This window comes from Capricornis sumatraensis, chromosome 6 (genome assembly GCF_032405125.1).
Source record: "Capricornis sumatraensis isolate serow.1 chromosome 6, serow.2, whole genome shotgun sequence".
Lineage (NCBI taxonomy): Eukaryota > Metazoa > Chordata > Mammalia > Artiodactyla > Bovidae > Capricornis > Capricornis sumatraensis.
Genome location: NC_091074.1, coordinates 38,201,137 through 38,220,323, shown reverse-complemented (window position 1 = coordinate 38,220,323; position 19,187 = coordinate 38,201,137). Strand labels below are relative to the sequence as shown.

The 19,187-nt window shown below is 37.8% G+C and overlaps 1 protein-coding gene across 7 annotated transcripts in view; it reads right to left on the bottom strand.

Moving 5' to 3' along the window:
* The window catches only part of NFIB (nuclear factor I B), a 484,350-nt gene that overhangs the window by 221,821 nt on the left and 243,342 nt on the right, over positions 1-19,187 (bottom strand). The gene's annotated exons all lie outside the window — the stretch shown is intronic.

Genomic DNA, 19,187 nt, shown 5'->3' with positions numbered 1-19,187 from the left:
TCTTTTTTTTTTTTTTTGGTTTTTTAATTAAGCCCAAAAGTTCTAGCTTTATCATGCTTAACTCTTGAGTATGAGATACAGAGCCTAGCATTGATTTTCTGTGGATTGGAGCCATTTAAACTGCAACAGAAAAAAACAGTTGAGGAAGGATCCCATACTTAAGCTCAGCTCTTGACTACCTGTTGGGTGAGGATTTAATGGTTCTCAGTTGTAAAATGGGGACAATATCTATCTCGTCAAACTGAGATGAATATTAAATAAGATGGTGTAAATAAAAGACAAAAGGAAATACATTAAAATACTCCACGTGCAATTACCTTCACAGCAGTATGGCTTGCAATTCAAAGGGATGGATCTGAGAAGGCTGAGAGGTGGAGGGTCCAGGGCCTAATCTGTGGACTCAGGCAGGCTTCAGAGAGATCCTACCTTTGCTACTTCCTTGCTGTGTGACTTTGGGCAGCTTATTTTAAACTCTTTGAGCTCTGATTTCCTCTTCCTTAAATGAGGAATGGGCTTCCCAGGTGGCCCAGTGGTAAAGAACCTGCCTGCCAACTCAGGAGACAGGAGATGTGGGTTCTATCCCTGGGACGGGAAGGTCCTCTGGAGAAGGAAATAGCTACCCACTCCATATTCTTGCCTGGAGAATCCCAGGAACATAAGAGCCTGGAGGCTACAGTCCACAGGGTCACAAAGAGTCAGACACGACTTAGTGACTAAACAACAAAGAAGGAATAATAATGTCTAAGGGAAGCTTGCAGTGTTTAAATAAAATGCTACACAGAAAAGCCCTTGACTTTAAAAAATAATATTCATGCAAGGGGAAGTAGACCACACCAGAAATTTCTTATGGACCATTTGTCTTCCACATCTGTCTTGTTAATATAACTTCATGTAGTTACTTTCTAAATATCTTCAAGTATTCTGGATTGAATTCAGATTATGTGCTTTTAAAAAGTGTATCCTTTCTACATCAAACAGAAACCTGGCAAAGGAACAATACTTTGGTAAAAGAATAATTTATCAATGCAAGAAATTTATTCATGGTGCTATGAAGATTTCTTTTCTTATACTGAGTTACTACTTGTGACCCATTTGTACAAAACAAAACCTCAAAATACATTTTAAAAACAAATTGGATATCTTAACCTTCTTTAAGGATAAACTGCTTTATATGTTGTGCTTTGAGGAGCATTTTTAAGTAATAAGTTTGCACTTATCCTGAAAGTAAAAGAGAAAGTAACTGCCCAATAATCAGCTTTATTTTTTGCTTTCTATAATTCAGAATTTTGAAAGAAAGTCCTCAACTCCCCCCACTCCTGAAACAAGTATAATACACACGGTTTGCTGGCAGAACTTACGTGAAGCATCTCAGCAATATGAATATATGTGTACTTGCATGCACACACACACAGACACACTCTAAAATTTTTGAATCAATAAGTCATTTGGAAGACTCTCTAGAAGTGTGCCGAGGCATGTTTTTGGTGTTTTGCCAAATTATGTGCTTCTGTTTGTGGCTTTCAAATATGGATTAGACAGACGCACAAGCATGTACTGCTTGGCAAGTAGCGGCAATGGTCTAGTCTGAATTTAGTAATTTAAGCTTTTCATTAGTCCTCTTAGGTGAAAGAAAGAATTAACAACAACTTGTTTGAGCTCTATCTTTATATCCCTTTGTCATCCATTCTTGTTCACTTGCCATAGATCAGAAGCCAAAGGAATTTCAGATGTCCTCTGCAGATAGACCCAAAGTAAGGGCTTCAAACAAGTTCAAATGACAAGTATACTTAAACTTGAACCTGAACTTTTGTTCATTGTTATCATAAAGCTATAACTCTGCTTTTCCAAATTCCCCACTGTACTTGAACATCCAGTGTGCCTTCTTTTTTTTTTCTGACAAAGAAACAAAGATAGAAATTACCTAATGTGGTAAAAGATCACTTGAGATTGTTATTTCTCAGTCTTCAGATTATCATACACAAAAGTCGACTTCTACATGACAAAGAGCTCACAAAGAAGTGTCTGTCTCTATGAGTATATCTGGGAGAAGCTCCTTGCTGCCCTGTTTATGCCATAGTCATTCTAAACTTCAGAGGTTTAGCAGTCAAGACCAGACTCTGGTGCTAAGTTCAAAAACAATTCCAAAGCAAAGTGATTCATAAATTCTGTCACAACCATCCTCATGACCAGTATGTTTCTAATTAGGACGAATAAAATGATCATTATAATTGTCTTCTCTTCTCCAGGTCACCTTAGAAAACACCAAGGGACATTCAATTGATTTGTAAATTTTGACATTTTCTTCTGTTTGTGGGTAAGAATAATCCTGATACCTAATAGAAAAGTCCACAAGAACCAAGAGGTAGAAAGGATTAAATGCTGACAGTGGTCCATTGTTAACTGAGTCCCCTGTGTGAAGCTATAGAAAGATTAGTTTATACAGCTGCTGCTATTTGTCATAACACTGCTAACAAGACACATATGTTCAATCGAAGTCTTTCTTTGGACCTCCAAACCTGGACAGTTCAATGGTCTGAAACATCCATAGAAATCAACAAACAACCGTATGGAAAAGGAAGACCAGTGTATCTCCTCCAGTCGTCTCAGACATCAGGAAAGAAAATACGTAAAGCTATGAGCAAGCACAGCCTAGAACATTCAGATGTGGAGGTTAGAGAACAAAACGTGAAAGATAAAGGTGAGCCAGGGAATGGGGCAGGACCCTGGAAGAAGCATCACTAAGGTGTAACGTTTGGACTGTACAGAGGGAATTTAGACCTTTACCCTCAGCATGATTCATAAGCGGTGACTTTCTCTGGAGAAAGTGAAAAACTAGGACTGTGAGAAAGAATCACCAGTCAGGGCCTGAGGCTAAAACCTTGTCCTGTGTCCCTTACATTTCCCAGCAGTACAAGTCTGCTCCATCTATCAACTATAGGCACACTGAGTGAAAAAAAAAAATGTATGGATTAACTTTAGATTTTCAGTAAGCTATCTAAGAGAGGTTAAGAATCCAAAACAGGCTCAATACAAAAAGATTACCAGTACTACATATTAAGCAAGGTGTCAAGAATAAGTCAAAGTTCATAGTCTCAGGCATTTTTCATTAGTGCAGAGAGAGAGAGTAAACAAAAAGATGTCTATATATCTGCACGGACGGCTTCCCTGGTGGCACAGACAGTAAAGAATCCGCCTGCAAGGCAGGAGACAAGGGTTCAATCCCTGGGTTAGGAAGAGCCCCTAGAGAAGGAAATGGCAACCCGCTCCAGTGTTCTTGCCTGGAAAGTCCCATAGACAGAGGAGCCTGGCAGACTACAGTTCATACAGTCACAGGAGTTGAGCACAACTTAGAGACTAAACCACCACACATACACATGAGGAGGAGCACCCAATTACCGTTCACAAAGCCCTTCCATGCATATTATCAAAATTATCCTCTGGAATTGAAATTGAAGCTTAAGTATCCATAACTGGTAATGGAAACAAAAGTGGTAGCCAGGTCTCCTAGCAGAGCCCTTAAAAGTGAAAGTGAAAGTGTTAGTCATGCATTTGTGTCTGACTTTTTGAGACCCCATGGACAGTAGCCTGCCAGGCTCTTTTATCCATGGAATTCTCCAGGCAAGAATACTGGAACGGGTTGCCATTTCCTTCTCCAGGGGATCTTCCCCACCAAGGGATCGAACCTGGGCATCCTGCATTGCAGGCAGATTCTTTACCGTCTGAGTCACCAGGGAAGCGCCTTCTTCTATACTATGCAATAATAACAGAATATTATGTCTATGGATCTCCATGAATGAAAGAAGTCTATCAGGCCTGAAAGCTGTGCATCCTGTTTTCATTATTAATAAATATATTCTCAAAGTTATATCCCCTTTCCATTACCTTTCACACAAACATTTTACCTAAGACTGCTAAGCTTGAGAGCTTATGGAAAACCCAAATACGGAAGTTGAGGCTAACAGTCATCAGACTGTCTCCTTAGAGATGGCAAGTGGAAGAGCTCTAAGGACACTACAAGGAAAAGGTTATGAGGCAGGAGGAATTGAAATAACATCCTTCAGGAAACAAAGTACAAATCAAGTTGGATGTAAGTTGCTCATCTACAACTCAATGCACCTAAAACATTTTCCTGCATGAACATTTGCAGGCCTTACCATGTGCTGCTTCTAGTTTGAATTTGCTCCTTCTACACACTCCTTCCTCACTCTTTCTCTCCAGTTATCCTATTAGGAGGTGGCTGAAGAGCACGTCCTAAGCCTCAGTGGAAGGTTCAATTACCATAAAGCTCCCAAGCTCCCAACAATGGTCTTATAAAAATCATGCAAACTCAAGAGGTGAGAATTGGTGTTAGATTCCTCTTGCATATTCTTCATCTAAAATAATCCTCCTTCCCCCACGTCTTGTGTGCATTTGACTAAAGCACCAAAATACACTTTCAACATAAGTAGCAGGATTGCTTTACAAGCAGCTGAAGTGCCCATTCCAACCTATTAACTTGATCCAAGATGGTACTTCAAAACAACACACTCTGGAAATGACAGGTAGAATCCAGTATTTTATTTCCAAGGAAGAGAAATTAATCTTGAGCTCTGTATATCTAGTTTAGTACAAAGTCTGCTAAAGAGGTTATTCCTATCCTGGATTAGCTTCACTAAGCCAGCTTAAGATCTGATCTAAAATAATAGATTAACAAAATTGCCTATGTCCAAATCCTAATTCCACCACTTACTAGTTCTGTGACCTTGGACAGATGACTTAACCTTTTTGTTCCTTGGTTTCTTCAAATATATACCAAAAAAAAAAAAAAAAAAATACAGATAATAACAGAGCTTGCCTCACAGGGCTGATGTAAGAAATAGCTGGATACGTGCACGTGCATACACACATAAACACATAAACTCACAATCACAAACTCAAGAGTTTAAAAAGAATGCTGTTATTTATCCACCAGCATCAAATCTTTACTCAGGAAGATCTATCCCTACCAATTTTAACACTTCAGTCTTTCCTACCCTGGCAACCTGATTTTATTGATTTTAAAACTAGATGTATTTCCTATGTTTAGTATTCAATTTATGAAAGTGAAAGTGTTAGTCACTCAGTTGTGTCCAACTCTTTGTAACCCCATGGACTGCAGCCCACCAGGGTCCTCTGTCCATGAGATTCTCTAGGCAAGAACACTGGAGTGGGTAGCCATTCCCTTCTCCAGGAGATCTTCCAACATGCCTTTAAAAATGAGGCATCTCATTGGTTAGTCTCCTCCTATAGCAACCAGTTCACAAAGAATTTCATTCCTGCACCAGACACTGTCAGGAAAGGGAGAACCTAGAAGACAGCTCAGGACGGAAACCCAGGTGAGATCTGTGGCTCCTTGGAGGATACATCTCTTTTGTGACCAACAGAACACTCCATGACACATAGCAAAACAAGAACAAAGTAATTCCTGAGATATAGGGGAAAGCCCAGACAGATCCAATTGGTAACAGTGGTTTCCTTGGACAGGAGCAGAAATTGGTTGGAGGAATGTTAGCTATATTTACTTCAGCTCTGACAATGAGAAACTATTTGAGTGTCACTATACAACTGAAAGGCTTCCCTCATGGCTTAGCAAAAAAGAATCTGTCTACCGAGGCAGGAGATGCAGGTTTGATCCCTGGGTTAGGAAGATCCCCTGGAGAAGGAAAAGGCAACTCATTCCAGTACTCTTGCCTGGAAAATCCCATGGACAGTGAAGACTGGCAGGGCACAGTCCATGGGATCTCAAAGAGTCAAACACATCTTAGCAACTAAACAACAAAGTACAATTAAAAATAATATTTTAAAGCCTGGACATAGTGCTATCCAAAGTTCTACTCTGAAATTTGTGACATAAAACAAAGTCTTACATTTCTTAGTACACATTCTAGTAAGAGTGAGTTTCAATCAACATAAGGAAAATACAGAGACTAATCAAACAGTATCAAGCCCCTGTAAGTCTTTATGGCATTCACGGAAAGTCTTTAGGATTTATTTGTAAATATTCATTTATTCGTTCTAACTTTTCCACTATGCATCTGTTTTCTCTATCCAATACCAAAATACATGCATACAAACTCCCAAAACTGTATAATGTTAGGCCAGATATCTTAAATACCTACAGGATACTAAAAGAAAAGCAAACATTTTATTGTTCCACAAGCATGCTGACATGCACTTAAAGTGAAACAGACAAAAAAAATTAGGGGTGCTTGAGAGTTATTTATATTTGAATAGAACTTTCTGCTTTGTTAATTCTGAAGTTCATTTCATATCATATAAGACCCATATGAAGTAAACAAACACAAGTAAACAAATTATTTTCTATACAATTCATCTCTAGTTCTATGATTCAATACCAAATATTCTTCAAATTTATGAAGGTTCCCTTTTAATTACTGCTTCCAAACTATGGACTCAACTCAGTACTGTTTCGAAATAAAGATTCTCCTTTGTATTTCATATCATTGAGGTCATTCAAAATATAAGATGGTTTCTTGTAGTAATTTTTCTGGAGATTTCCTAGATTGCAATATCTCACATGCAAATAAATTAGTGATCCAAAAACTGCATTGCTTCTTCTTTGCTGCAATATGTAAGGTGAGCCAAAATGGGAAATTACATATATTTTTCCAGATAAATCCTTTTAACACCCTCAAATAATCATGAGAACAGCAACAAAAACAAAACAAAAAGCCCAAACAAAAATCTGCATTGCAGTTGCTAACTTGAACCATGCCAATGAACATTCAAAAGATTAATCAAAGGCTTGACAGTTGTTAACAGTTCAACATGGTTCCCACAATTATCCAATTAAACATAAAATGCAAATAGGAGAAGTCTTATGGGTTCCATAGAGCATGAATATCAGGCTGCTTCAGAAAACTATTAACTGTAATGTACTGTTTGCTGAGTCAGAAGAAAGTGAAAGGAGAACCAGTCCATTTATAGAGGAAGGCAAGCAGTAGAAAAATAGAGTGGAGAGACACATAACTCAACTACTCTTTATGTGGTCATATAAACACAACAGACAGTGGTAAAATCTAGAAAACAAAATTTAAGTAACAATTATTGTAAAACCAAAAGAATGCAAAGCAATGACTTTACCCTATAATTCCTACTGGCTGCACTATACCCACAGCATACTTCAACCACACTTCTCTAGCTTGCTGCTAAGTTAGAAACATGGATGTAATTATAGTTGTTGGCTTTTGACTCTGTCTATAAACCATGCAGAGATAAACTGCTATTAGTGAACATACCAACTCCATATAATTGTGTTTTGACATTATAGGTAAAAACAGTGAGAAGAAAAACTAACCACAGCAATTATAAACAGCATGTTCAAGGGCACGGCAGGTCACTTATGACCTTCACTAAATTGCTGTAATCCCTAAGCTGCATTTTCACACATTCAGATGCACACACGCACACACACACAAACAGGTGCATGTTCCACACCTGTCTTTCTTAAGGAAACAAATTAAGTGAACATAAAAACTACTAAATCATGTGTTCATAAATACCCAAAGGAATACAAAATACACACTGCATGGGTCAAATATCTGTGCTTTTTATAAATCGGTATTATATTTTAAGAAGCCAAATTAAATTTTAGAAGAAGCATTTTGTGGTAAGTGTTCCCTCTAAAAATATTCTATTTTGCAGCTCTGTCTACTCAGGGGAAAAGAAGGATTGAGGCAATTTGATTCAGTATCAAAACTTCTGCTACTGTATAAGCGGGGTTTAGGTTGCCTTTTTTGGAGAGTAATTTTCTAAATGCTAAATCTATCTACTCAAGCTGATAACATTTTTGTAACAATGATCCAACTATTTACCTCATTTCATTGGCTACAAGCAAAACTATTACATCCATTTCTTTTGTTTTTATAATTGTCAGTCTTCCCTCCCCCAGCAAAGGGTATTAATGGGCACAAGAGGACAATAAACATCCAATTGTTGTTGTTTAGTCATTCCTGTCGTGTCTGATTCTTTGTGACCCCATGGGCTGTAGCCCACCATGCTCCTCTGTCCATGGGATTTCCCAGGCAAGAATACTGAAGTGGGCTGCCATTTCCCTCTCCAGGAGATCTTCTCAACCCAGCTATCAAACCTGCGTCTCTTGCATTGGAGGTGGATTCTTTCCCACTGAACCACCTGGGAATCCTGAACATTCAATCAATATGTAAGGGTGGTAGTCTGGAATAAAATACAGAATTGTTTTCAGTGACCTTCACCCTAAAGCATAATATGGTTTACCATCAGCAACAACATAAATGCAAAAATCACAATAACATTACATTGATGGCCCATTGCAGAGGTCCTGTTTATAAGTGAGGTAATCTATTTTCTGAGATTATTCATAGAATTGGCAAAATAAAAACATAATCTTTAGAAGGTGTTGATGCCATTAAAATCAACTCATCTATTTGCATATTTCTTAAAAAGTATACAGGGATTTGTTTGGTTTTCTTAACATATGCTAATTTGGTCTCCTTAATAAGCTGAAACGCAAGAGTACATTTTTTTCCCACAGATCAGGAACAAGTTACTGAAGGTGGGCTTACTTGCCCCAAACCACAGAACAAACGAGGAGCCAGGAAGCCAGATGAACAGGGCTCCCAAGTCCAAATACCCAGGTTCAAAGCCCTGTGCTTTCTTACCCACTATTGTACAAATTCGGGTCATGGTTGAATCTCTGCCCACCTGATTATTTTTACTTCTAACAGGAAGAAGATGATGCTAAGAGTGATGGTTTCCATATCAGGTACTAGTGAGGATTAATTGAGATACAGCAAGCAGAGTCCTTAAACACACTGCCGGGAATATAGTAAGAGCTTAATAAATATAGATGCTGTGACTTTGTTATGGTTACTGCCATCTTAGAGCTGGCTAAGACAACTTGGACAGGGTTAAAAGATTAAATAAATAACCACATAAATATCAAACCCAGAGATTAAAGTCTGGCACACATTCTAAAAGGAAACTAACTGACGTAACTAAACATCCCTGTAATTCTTGACTGGGGTGGGGGGTGGGTGTGGGCAGGTCTTGGGGAATGACTGCACTGGCTGTCCTTAAATATTTCCTAACAAAATACTCATTGATATGTGTCATCCCACCATTCACTAGATAGAGGTTTAATGAATTTAGATTAAAGTGAGAAAAAAAACCATACAAATTAACACTGGGGTAAAATGGCAACACTGCGTTAGTGTCTGTATCCACTTTATCTTGAAGATCAAAGTTCCCCTGCCTTAACTGCCACATTCCAGCCCAGACAGAATAGTTTCTGTGTAACCAACTGGCAAGTCTAGCATCTTGACTGAGTTCACAGTTAAGGGCTTCAACATAATGTCTTGGAGCACAATGAACTCCTCATTCAGGGCAAGAGTGATCCTGATGGTGTTGAGGGCTGCACGAACTCGAGTGGATTCAGCCTGGGCCTTCCCTGGTCTTTACATAAAGCATCTCTGAAAGGAAACCAAAGGAACAGAAAGAGAAAAGAACCCACACTCATGTTTTGGGACGAATATATAAAGCCAACATTTTTAAACACTTTCTGCCAACATCCAGGAACACTGGAAAGTTTCCTGTCACTTGCTGCTCACTGAGGGACAGAACAGCAGTGTCTGGGGGAACAAACCAGTATACATCCAGGCAGCTAAAAAAGAAATATTTACATTGGACAGAAAAAATAAATGTAATTATTTCTTACTCTAGATGGGAAGAACCACACTGAGATTTGGTGACAGTTCTTTAACTAATAGGCATATATGACTGCAAAATGCAAATAACATCCCCTGAAAGTGAAGAATTAAAAAAATAAAAATAATTATTCTGCCTGGAGATGGTTGAAGGACAAGCTTTGTAAATGGCAAAGTAGGAGTAGTGGAGTTGGAATATGAGATGGGAAGGAGGCAGTCATGGGTTCAAACCTTAGCTCTGTCACTGACTTCCTGTTTGACTGGAGAGTTAATCGATGCATTCAACCCCAAATTCTTCATCTATTAAAGGATGCACCTACTTTTTAGGATAACTATAATGATTACAGTAAATAATTAATCATATGAATTCATGAATAATTCATTCAATACTTTGGCCACCTGATGCAAACAGACAACTCACTGGAAAAGACCTTGATGCTAGAAAAGATTGAAGGCAAATGGAGAAGAGGGCAGCAGAGAATGAGATGGCTGGGTGGCATCATCAATTCAATGGACGTAAACTTGAGTGAACTCCGGGAAATGGTGAGGGACAGGGAGGCGTGACATGCTGCAGTCCATGGGGTCACAAAGAGTCAGACACAATTTAGCAACTGAACAACAAGTAATTCGTGGGACACACAGGACATTCTCAACACCCTACAATTATTTTTGATATTGCTGCTATCAATACCAATTATTACTAGCATAATAAAGCAGCAATAATAAGACGGATCCCTGTCTTTTCTGAAAAGAAAGAAGAGCCATGTCTGCATCTTCTCATCACATTATCCTTCTAAGTCTCACTCTCTTATCAAAAAAGGAAATCAATCTACTAAACCTAAAGGTCAATGAAACATAGAGGATTCGGGGATGAAGCAGTGTTGCTCTGCGAACTCTAGGCTGATTTATAAATCTCATGATCTCTGACCTAAATAATCCACAAAGCAGGCACTTAAAATTCAAAAATAGTTTGTTTAGAAAAACTGAACAAAGAAATTATTATGGAAACCAAAATACCTGTCCTTCATTCAAGTGCTTGTTTCCTTCCAAAAGCTCTCATTGCAGAATGATGCCAGAGTACATTTACTGAAAAGTAAGCAGATGTCAGTAAACCTGAGAAAAATGTCCCAGCTCTTCTAACAAATAAGAAGGACAGAAGAAGAAAAACTGTTCTGAGACTTGCCAGGAAAACCATTAATTTAGCATGGTGTGAGTGAAACAGGGAAGGTTTTTTTTATCATAAACCAATCATAAAGGCCATGATGCCTATTCTTGAAGAGCTGGATTACCATGTATGGCTCTTGACTCGCTTAATCCTCTCTTTAAGGCTGTTTTATCTTCCCTATGGATCCTTTGTGGTCTACACAATAAACACGTCCAATTTCAGGGTCTCCTATGAAACCACACGAGAACAAGGGGAAGCAACAAAATGAGAAAGACTGCATCATTTAGGAGAAAAGATTAGCTTGGCAATCACTACAACTTTTACTTTCCATATCAGAATTACTCAAAATTGAAAGAAACAACTTACAATTCAAAGGTAAAACAAATGATGACATCAATCCTTTTAAAAATGTGTGTGTGACTAAGCTTATCTTTTTCACTTCGATTATCCCTCACTTGGTAACATTTTGTCCCTTCTGCCCTGCTGTGGATGGAGTAACTTCATCATCTAGAAGTAGGATTAAGAAGGAACTCCATGGAATTCTCTAGGCTAGAATGCTGGAGTGGTAGCCATTCCCTTCTCCAGGGAATCTTCCCAGCCGAGGAACTGAACCCAGGTCTCTCATGTTGCAGGCGGATTCTTTATCGTCTGAGCCACCAGGGAAGCCCTAGAGACAAACTATGTGGGTTCCAATTTGAGTTCAGTCACTAGACTAGGCCACGGAGTTCTCATGTGTGAAAGGACAGTAACGTATCGACCTCACATGGTTAAGGAGGAAGCAACAAGTCACATGGATGAAACTCTCCAAAGGATGCTTCATCACACAGTAAGTGCTCACAAAATGTTAGCTGAACAACTATGCACCAAAAAGCATAGTGGAACTTGGCCACATCCGAGAAAATCCTAATCTTTTCTGCTAAACTATGCAGTCATTCTCATTTGTCGTTTCCTCTCATACTAGTGTGCTTTCGCATGAGACCCTCTACTCACTAGGCAAGGCCTTTTCAAGTCATTAATTCATGTAGCCCTACTCAGAGCTTTTAAGATTATTATTATCCCCACTTCACACAGAAGAAATGGAGCATCAGGAATTTTAAAACTGGCTGACAGTCATACAGGTAAAAATGATCAAAACAAGAGTTTTAGACTCAGTATTCCTGATTCTAAATCCATGACACTGTTTTCATTGCTCCTTCCAGCAAGTTCCCACCCCCTGTGCTTCTAGTCACTTGCCCTAGTCATCCATCAGACACATTAGCTTCAAAATCTACAACAGATCTGCTGACATCCAAGGAACTCTGCTGAGTGTCCCTCCAATGCTACACGTCTATTCTCTTTCTTCTATTAATTACCATCATCAGCTCAGAGCCCAGCAAGTACTCACTCTTCCCCCAGGCCTCACTACGGTTCCTGATTCTCTCACCTCGGAATGGTATGGTGCTAATGCCACTCAGAGTCCAGTGCGACGGCTCCAGTTAGGAGCAAGGCCAGAGTTCAGACAGGCATCCTGACATGTTTCCAGTTTCCTGCAAGAAAAGCTACCCACTACTAGATGTCCCAGAACATGCTCATATTACCATGAGTGTGTGCACTTAGTCACTGAAGTTGTGTCCAAATCTTTGTGACCCAATGGATTATAACCCGCCAGGCTCTTCTGTCCATGGGATTTCCCAGGCAAGAATACTGGAGCGGGTTGCCATGCCCTTCTCCAGGGGATCTTTCCAACCCACGGATCAAACCCGAGTCCCCTGCACTGCAGGCAGATTCTTTTACCCACTGAGCCACCTGGAAATTACCATGTGCACCCGTCAAAACTATTATTTGTCATATGGATGAAAAATTGTTCTTTGAAATTATCTGTTCTCACCATCTCACTTTTTTCTCAGAAATTGTCACAAGCTTTCCTAAGTCATTTTCTTCAGGTGATACTCATTAACATTACTCTTTCCACAGAGTATTTATCAAGAAGCTAATAGTAACATTTCTCAGTTAAGAAAAAATAGTTATGAATACTGGATAATTCCTCTTAAATTGTCGTTCCCTACTAAAAAGTTAGCACAATGTCCATTTTCTCTATATTGAAATCCCAGTGTTCGGCACAGTGCCTGATTCACAAGCCGGTACTCAGTGAATATCTGCTGAATGACTAAGCAACTTGTTTGTAGATAGACTGGCTTTAAAATGCCATCGTAAAATGAAAAATTGAGACATTTCCTAATTTCACTGTATCTGCATATCATAATCAACATTCAGCTTGAGAATCAAAACAGTGTAAACATATGTGTGTGTGTGTATATATATGTATGTATGTATATATCTGTTGATGAATAGGGGAAGAGAAGCATGAAAAAAGAGAAAACTTGATCACTGCCCTTTAAGAACTTATATTCACATCTTATTTGTCTGAGGAAGTATAGAGGAACAGAGATTTCACACACTGGATTCAGTTCTTCGGGTGTTAAGGCTGCTAACCTTTAACACTTGAAAGCTAATCTAAAGAAGTTACCTATGTCATAGCTAATGCCAAAGGATTACCAAGGTTTTCATTTATATTTTTTCTCTTATTTCTATATGCAAACATTAAGTATAGAATAGGTATCATTTACAGAAAGTAAAATATATTAAAAAAATTCAATATGTAAAGCTGGGGCTTATTTTATTGTTGGGTGTGTCACTGTACAGGTCCATTGCTCTTATTGAAAAAAAAAAGTATAAATTTGCTTCAAATCAGAAATTCAGCCTGACTATAAAATTCAGCCTGACATCTTATCACACTGAAACAATTCTTTTTTTCTACTGAACTGGAGAGCCTCACTTGATTTTTAAAATAATAATAGTGATATAAACTGGGCATGAAACTAAATTCAGCTATCTTTAGAGTATATTTTAAATAAAATATTTCTGCAGCATGTTCTCTGGTTTCTAGATTTTTTAACTGCCTACAGAATTATCATCTCAGTTTTAAAATGTTTAAAACAAATTATTAGATATATGACACTTAACAAATATGTATTCACATTTTCCATTCAGAACTATAAACAATAAAGAATACTAAACTAAATTTAAAAGATATTTAAACATTTTTAAATCATGTATACAGGATTACACTGAATTCTAAGACCTAGGCTGCATATAAGAATAATGTTGTTTAGAATTACTAGAATATTATTACCTACCCTAAAAAAGAGATTAATCAATTCAAGCCATTTAATATTGAGTATTTTGGCATCTGGGTTACAGCTTACTATTAGACTTTTCCTTTATTAACAAATTATTAAAAACACCAAATCTGTTACCAAAATAATAAAATATATAATTTTCATACAATATATATCATTGCCAAATAGAAATCATTTACATAAGAGGTAGATGCTTGGTTACCTGTCTCATTTTGTTTTGTTTTTGTGATATGACCCCTGAGAAAACTCTGCTTGAGATCCACCTCCTCTCTGTGACCTTTCCAGGGCAGTCCCACAGGGTGTCCGCCCAGAGAGCTCAGTAAATCCAACTACATATAGTAGCTGGTAAGACTTTAGTTGGCTATATACCTATTCCACTGTCTTTTTCTTTCTCACTGTAAGTGACCATTATCTTGTCTTTTCTACTTATAAATTATTTGGGAAAGGTCACCCATATTTTCACCATTCTTTCCTAACTCCTTAAAATGCTGAAATGCTTAGTACAGAGTTCCCACTCAATAAATGCATTTCTCAACCACTTTTCACCTGTATACCAGGTGTTTTATATTTTCTTTGAAAGATATGTTTTAATAAATCCATACATGCCCACTTATTTGACTGTATGATATATGTAGAATCATATAAATCACATACCAAATAAAAAGAATTAATGTTCCATATATATGCCTATATACACACTTGGGCTTCCCTGGTGGCTCAGCGGTAAAGAATCTGCCTGCAATGCAGGTGACCTGGGTTTGATCCCTGGATTGGGAAGTTCCCCTGGAGGAGGGCATGGCAACCCAGGTAGTCTTGCCTGGAGAATCCCCATGGACAGAGAGCCCAGTGGGATGCATTCCATGGGGTCGCAAAGAGTTGGACATGACTGAGCGACTAAGTGGAGCACACAGCACGCATACACACAGGCACTCTCTTCAGGAAAACCTAATAATGACTGATCAAATGAATAGTAATTGGATAACGATTATTACCCAGTGAGTATTGAGGAAAAGTTGCCAACACCAAAATTTTTTAGACACTTAAATTATATCATTAGTGAAATGGTTTTTAAAATATGTAATGCATTTTTAATGATTAAGACACAACAGTCAAAATTATTCTTCAGAAAATAATCTTACCTAAAAGACTAAAAATCTCTCATCTAAACTTTTTGTGGGACTATAATTCAGTGCTATCAGAGACAAAAAGGAGAAAAAGTATTTACCATTCAAGCCCATGGAAGATTTGGGATTTTAAAGTCTTGGTTTCCTGCACAAAATCCCAATGCCTCAGGTAGTCTCGGCTAGGCAACAGTTACAGAAATGTTGTTTTTTTTATGATTATGTTTATGTCTAAGTCTTTCTTATACCCCAGGAAAAAGCCTTATGAAAAATGGATAGTGTAAAGTATACTGGATTCTAAGCAGCAATTGCTCCTGGGAAAGGCTGTTTTCTTTCAGTCACCTACAGATACTGAAATGAGCATGGTGATTCGTAGGTGGTTCTGTATCATTCATTTCTTTATAGATCAATTTTGAGACATTACATAGCAACTAAAATAGTTTAATTTTTGCTTTCTTAATATGTTTCTTCCTTCTTTTAGTAGAATGCTGCTAAGTCGCTTCAGTCGTGTCCTACTCTGTGCCACCCCATAGACGCCAGCCCACCAGGCTCTGCCGTCCCTGGGATTCTCCAGGCAAGAACACTGGAGTGGGTTGCCATTTCCTTCTCCAATGCATGAAAGTGAACAGTGAAAGTGAGGTCGCTCAGTCGTGTCTGACTCTTTGCGACTCCATGGACTGCAGCCCTCCAGGCTCCTCCATCCATGGGATTTTCCAGGCAAGAGTACTGGAGTGGGGTGCCATTGCCTTCTCCGTCTTTTGGTAGAATACTATCCCTAATTTAATGCCCTGTCCCACAAAAGAGAGATCAAGTCTTTCAGATTCCTTAGAATAGGTGGTAACCATTCATTCATCGACCAAATAAGTACTTAGTACATACTATGAGCAGGCACCGTACTGGTTGCTGACTACAAGACATAGCAATAACTGCAAACATCCTATTGAGAGCCTACAATGTGATTGGCATGGTGTTAAGCATCTCACAAGCATTTTCTCATTTCACCCTTGCCACCCACTGCAGAGCTCAAAAACCTGAATCTCAGGAAATATAACTAATTTGCCCAACCACATAGTGAATAATAGCAAAACAAACATTTAAAGCCACAGCTTGACTCTAAAATATGTTCTATTGCTAATACAGACACTACACTTCATATGGTTTTATTCTAATCACTCCTGAAACTGAAAGCACAAATAAGGTACAGATAATACTTCTCATACAGTCACCAGTCACTAGTGGAAACAAAACACAAGTCTCAGGAAAAATCATATCTCTCCAGTTTCAGCAACTTCCCTTAAATTACAACTGCAACAGTTCTCTGATTTGCCCCTAATATTTGTACACTGTTTTAAGTAGTTTATTTTCATTCATTCCACAAATACTTATTATCAATTTTATAATATGCTCCCATGCCATTTCCAATGATTTTGATGTCATGAACTTACATAACATCCATCTTTTATTCACCTGTTTTTCTGTCTACAATCGTGCCTTTAACACATGCTTTCAAGCTTTCCTCATAAACTTTCAAACTAAAAGCTACTAAAAGTAGCTGATATGAAACTTTTTCTAACACTGCTAATATCTCTTCTCTAAAAGTTACCATCTCTGCTATATTCAGAGGTGACTTGATATACATAAGCATATTACAGGACACTCATATAACACAATTGACAGATAAATCTTTCATGTCATAAAAGAATTCTCACCATAGCAAAAGGATTCACTGAAAGTTACCTTTTAAAATTGAATTCCCCTTGTGAATTTATTTTGGTTTCTAAAATTAAACTAAGAAAAAATGCTTAGAAACATCTCTTAAATAAAAGAAGGCATATGGATGTTTGCTTTAAACTGGAGAAAAGCAATTTTTTTTAAACTAAGATGAGAGACATATACCACACAAAGGAAAATGGAGACGTGGTAATTATCAAGCTAATCTGAAAATTGTAGACATCCAGGAAGCAGAACTTAAACCAGTTCCTCATAACCAGCTCCCAAGTTTTCTTCCAATACCTGACTTTCAAAAAAAATTTTTTCTTACAACCAGGCTCAAACATGACCTGTAATGGTTACTGGAAATCTGGCAGCACATTTTTAATGGATCTTTTCTGTTTTCTAACTACAATCAAATCCATATTAGTTGACCATAACTTACACAGCTTTTCTTCACCCACTGAAAAGATAAATACAGTAATTCTCATGAAAACCCCAGCTACAGAGTGACTTCAATAGAATATATCCTATGAAAAGCTATAAAAGAAAACAGCCAAACTCTTGAAACAATGGATTTAAATAAATTACAAATGATAGCATATGTCTTTCAATCACAAATTTTCTCTTTGTACCTAAAAAAAAAAATTGCTAAGTTCACAAAGTAACACTTTTCTTTATTTATGCTTATTTATGCTCTTATAACAGTAAAACTAACACAAACAACCGAAGTGGCTTTGAGTCTCTCTCAGATTCAGTACCCGCAGCTGTAAAGTGAGATGGTCCCTAGGGATCCTTCCAGCTCTAAAAATCTATGAGTTAAAGACCTCTTTCTTTAAAAAGCAAGCTTTTTATCTAGATTGAACCAAATGATTTGACTATTGGACTTTGAATTGAGCAACATGAAAGTGTTACTCAAGAGTCAAGTTATACATTTTCTATTTCTCTTTAATAAATAAAGTGTATTAAAATCCTAGATTTAACAAGAGTGTGCTAAACTTCATTAAATATTGCTTAATGTGAAGGGGATCTTCCCCTGCCAGGGTAACCAGAAGTCAAATTCCTCAGATTCCGGTGCTAAGAGGGACAGTGAAAACCTTCTGGCCAACTCTCTCACTTGATGGACAGAGAAACCAAGTCAAGAAGAGGTGCCAGATCCCCCAGGTACTTGCAGGAAGGAGGGCTACCCATTTTCTTTTCTTTGGCTTCAGTGTCTGCTTCAATCACTAAGTAGCACAGAGTGAAACTCTACATCAGTACACAAAGGAACAGAAGAAGGTAATTTCATTACCAGGTCACTAAATAATTTAGAGCCTAATCTTTTTTTTTTTTTAATGCAAAGACCGTATGTTCAGAAACCTACAGTTCAAAGTACATTAAGTAAAACCAAGTCCATATGCAGATATGTCTTCTCCCATACGCATCTTAAGAAAACAGCAAAGAAAAGAAATAATTTATCATCGGCCCCTAGGGGAAAAAAATCTGAAATTAAAAGAAAGAATGGAGTAAATCTAAATTGTATATTTTGATTCCTTCTAAAAGGATTAAATAACAGAATTCTAAATGGTTTGTTTGTACTTTCCATGCAATATGTAGATTAACCATGAAATTCTGTTTGGGACACTTTGACATCTGTTTTCAGTGCATTACAATGAAATCTGGGGACTTGATACATACATTTGCTGTAATAAAACTGTCACTAATCAGTGTTTTCCAAAATATTGCCCATAACTATTACTATTCAGTAGTCTCATTTGCATGATCTAATATTGTTGCTACATCATGTTTTTCCCTGACAATGTGTTAGCTGGTCCCAGGCACATGGTCTGAAATGGCTACAAACCACTCAATAATTCCAGCGCTTCCATAGTACTCTGTACACACGCCTGCAATCTGCCCCAGAATTGAACTAATACTGCATCCTTCAAGAAATCTTTTCCCAGTAACTGCAATACCCAAGGCTGAATTCACATACCTAGTGTGAAAGACTCCATAACAAAAAGAGAACCCACATCGAGGAGGAAATTATACCTCCTGAGACCTCCACAACAGAAGATGTGAACACAATCCTAATTCATAAGTCCTTTAACCAATCCGTAATAATGCTGTTTGAATACTGAGTAGAGTCTGTCCTTGACTTAAACCATTTCTATGAAAGGCAGAACAAGATTGGACCAGACTTTAAAATCGAGTCTGCTTCACTTTCTCCAGAGTTAGTAAATAGCTGTATCAATGCAAAGACCGAGCAAGAAACACCAACTCACAAAGAGTTAACATATCTCCTGGATAT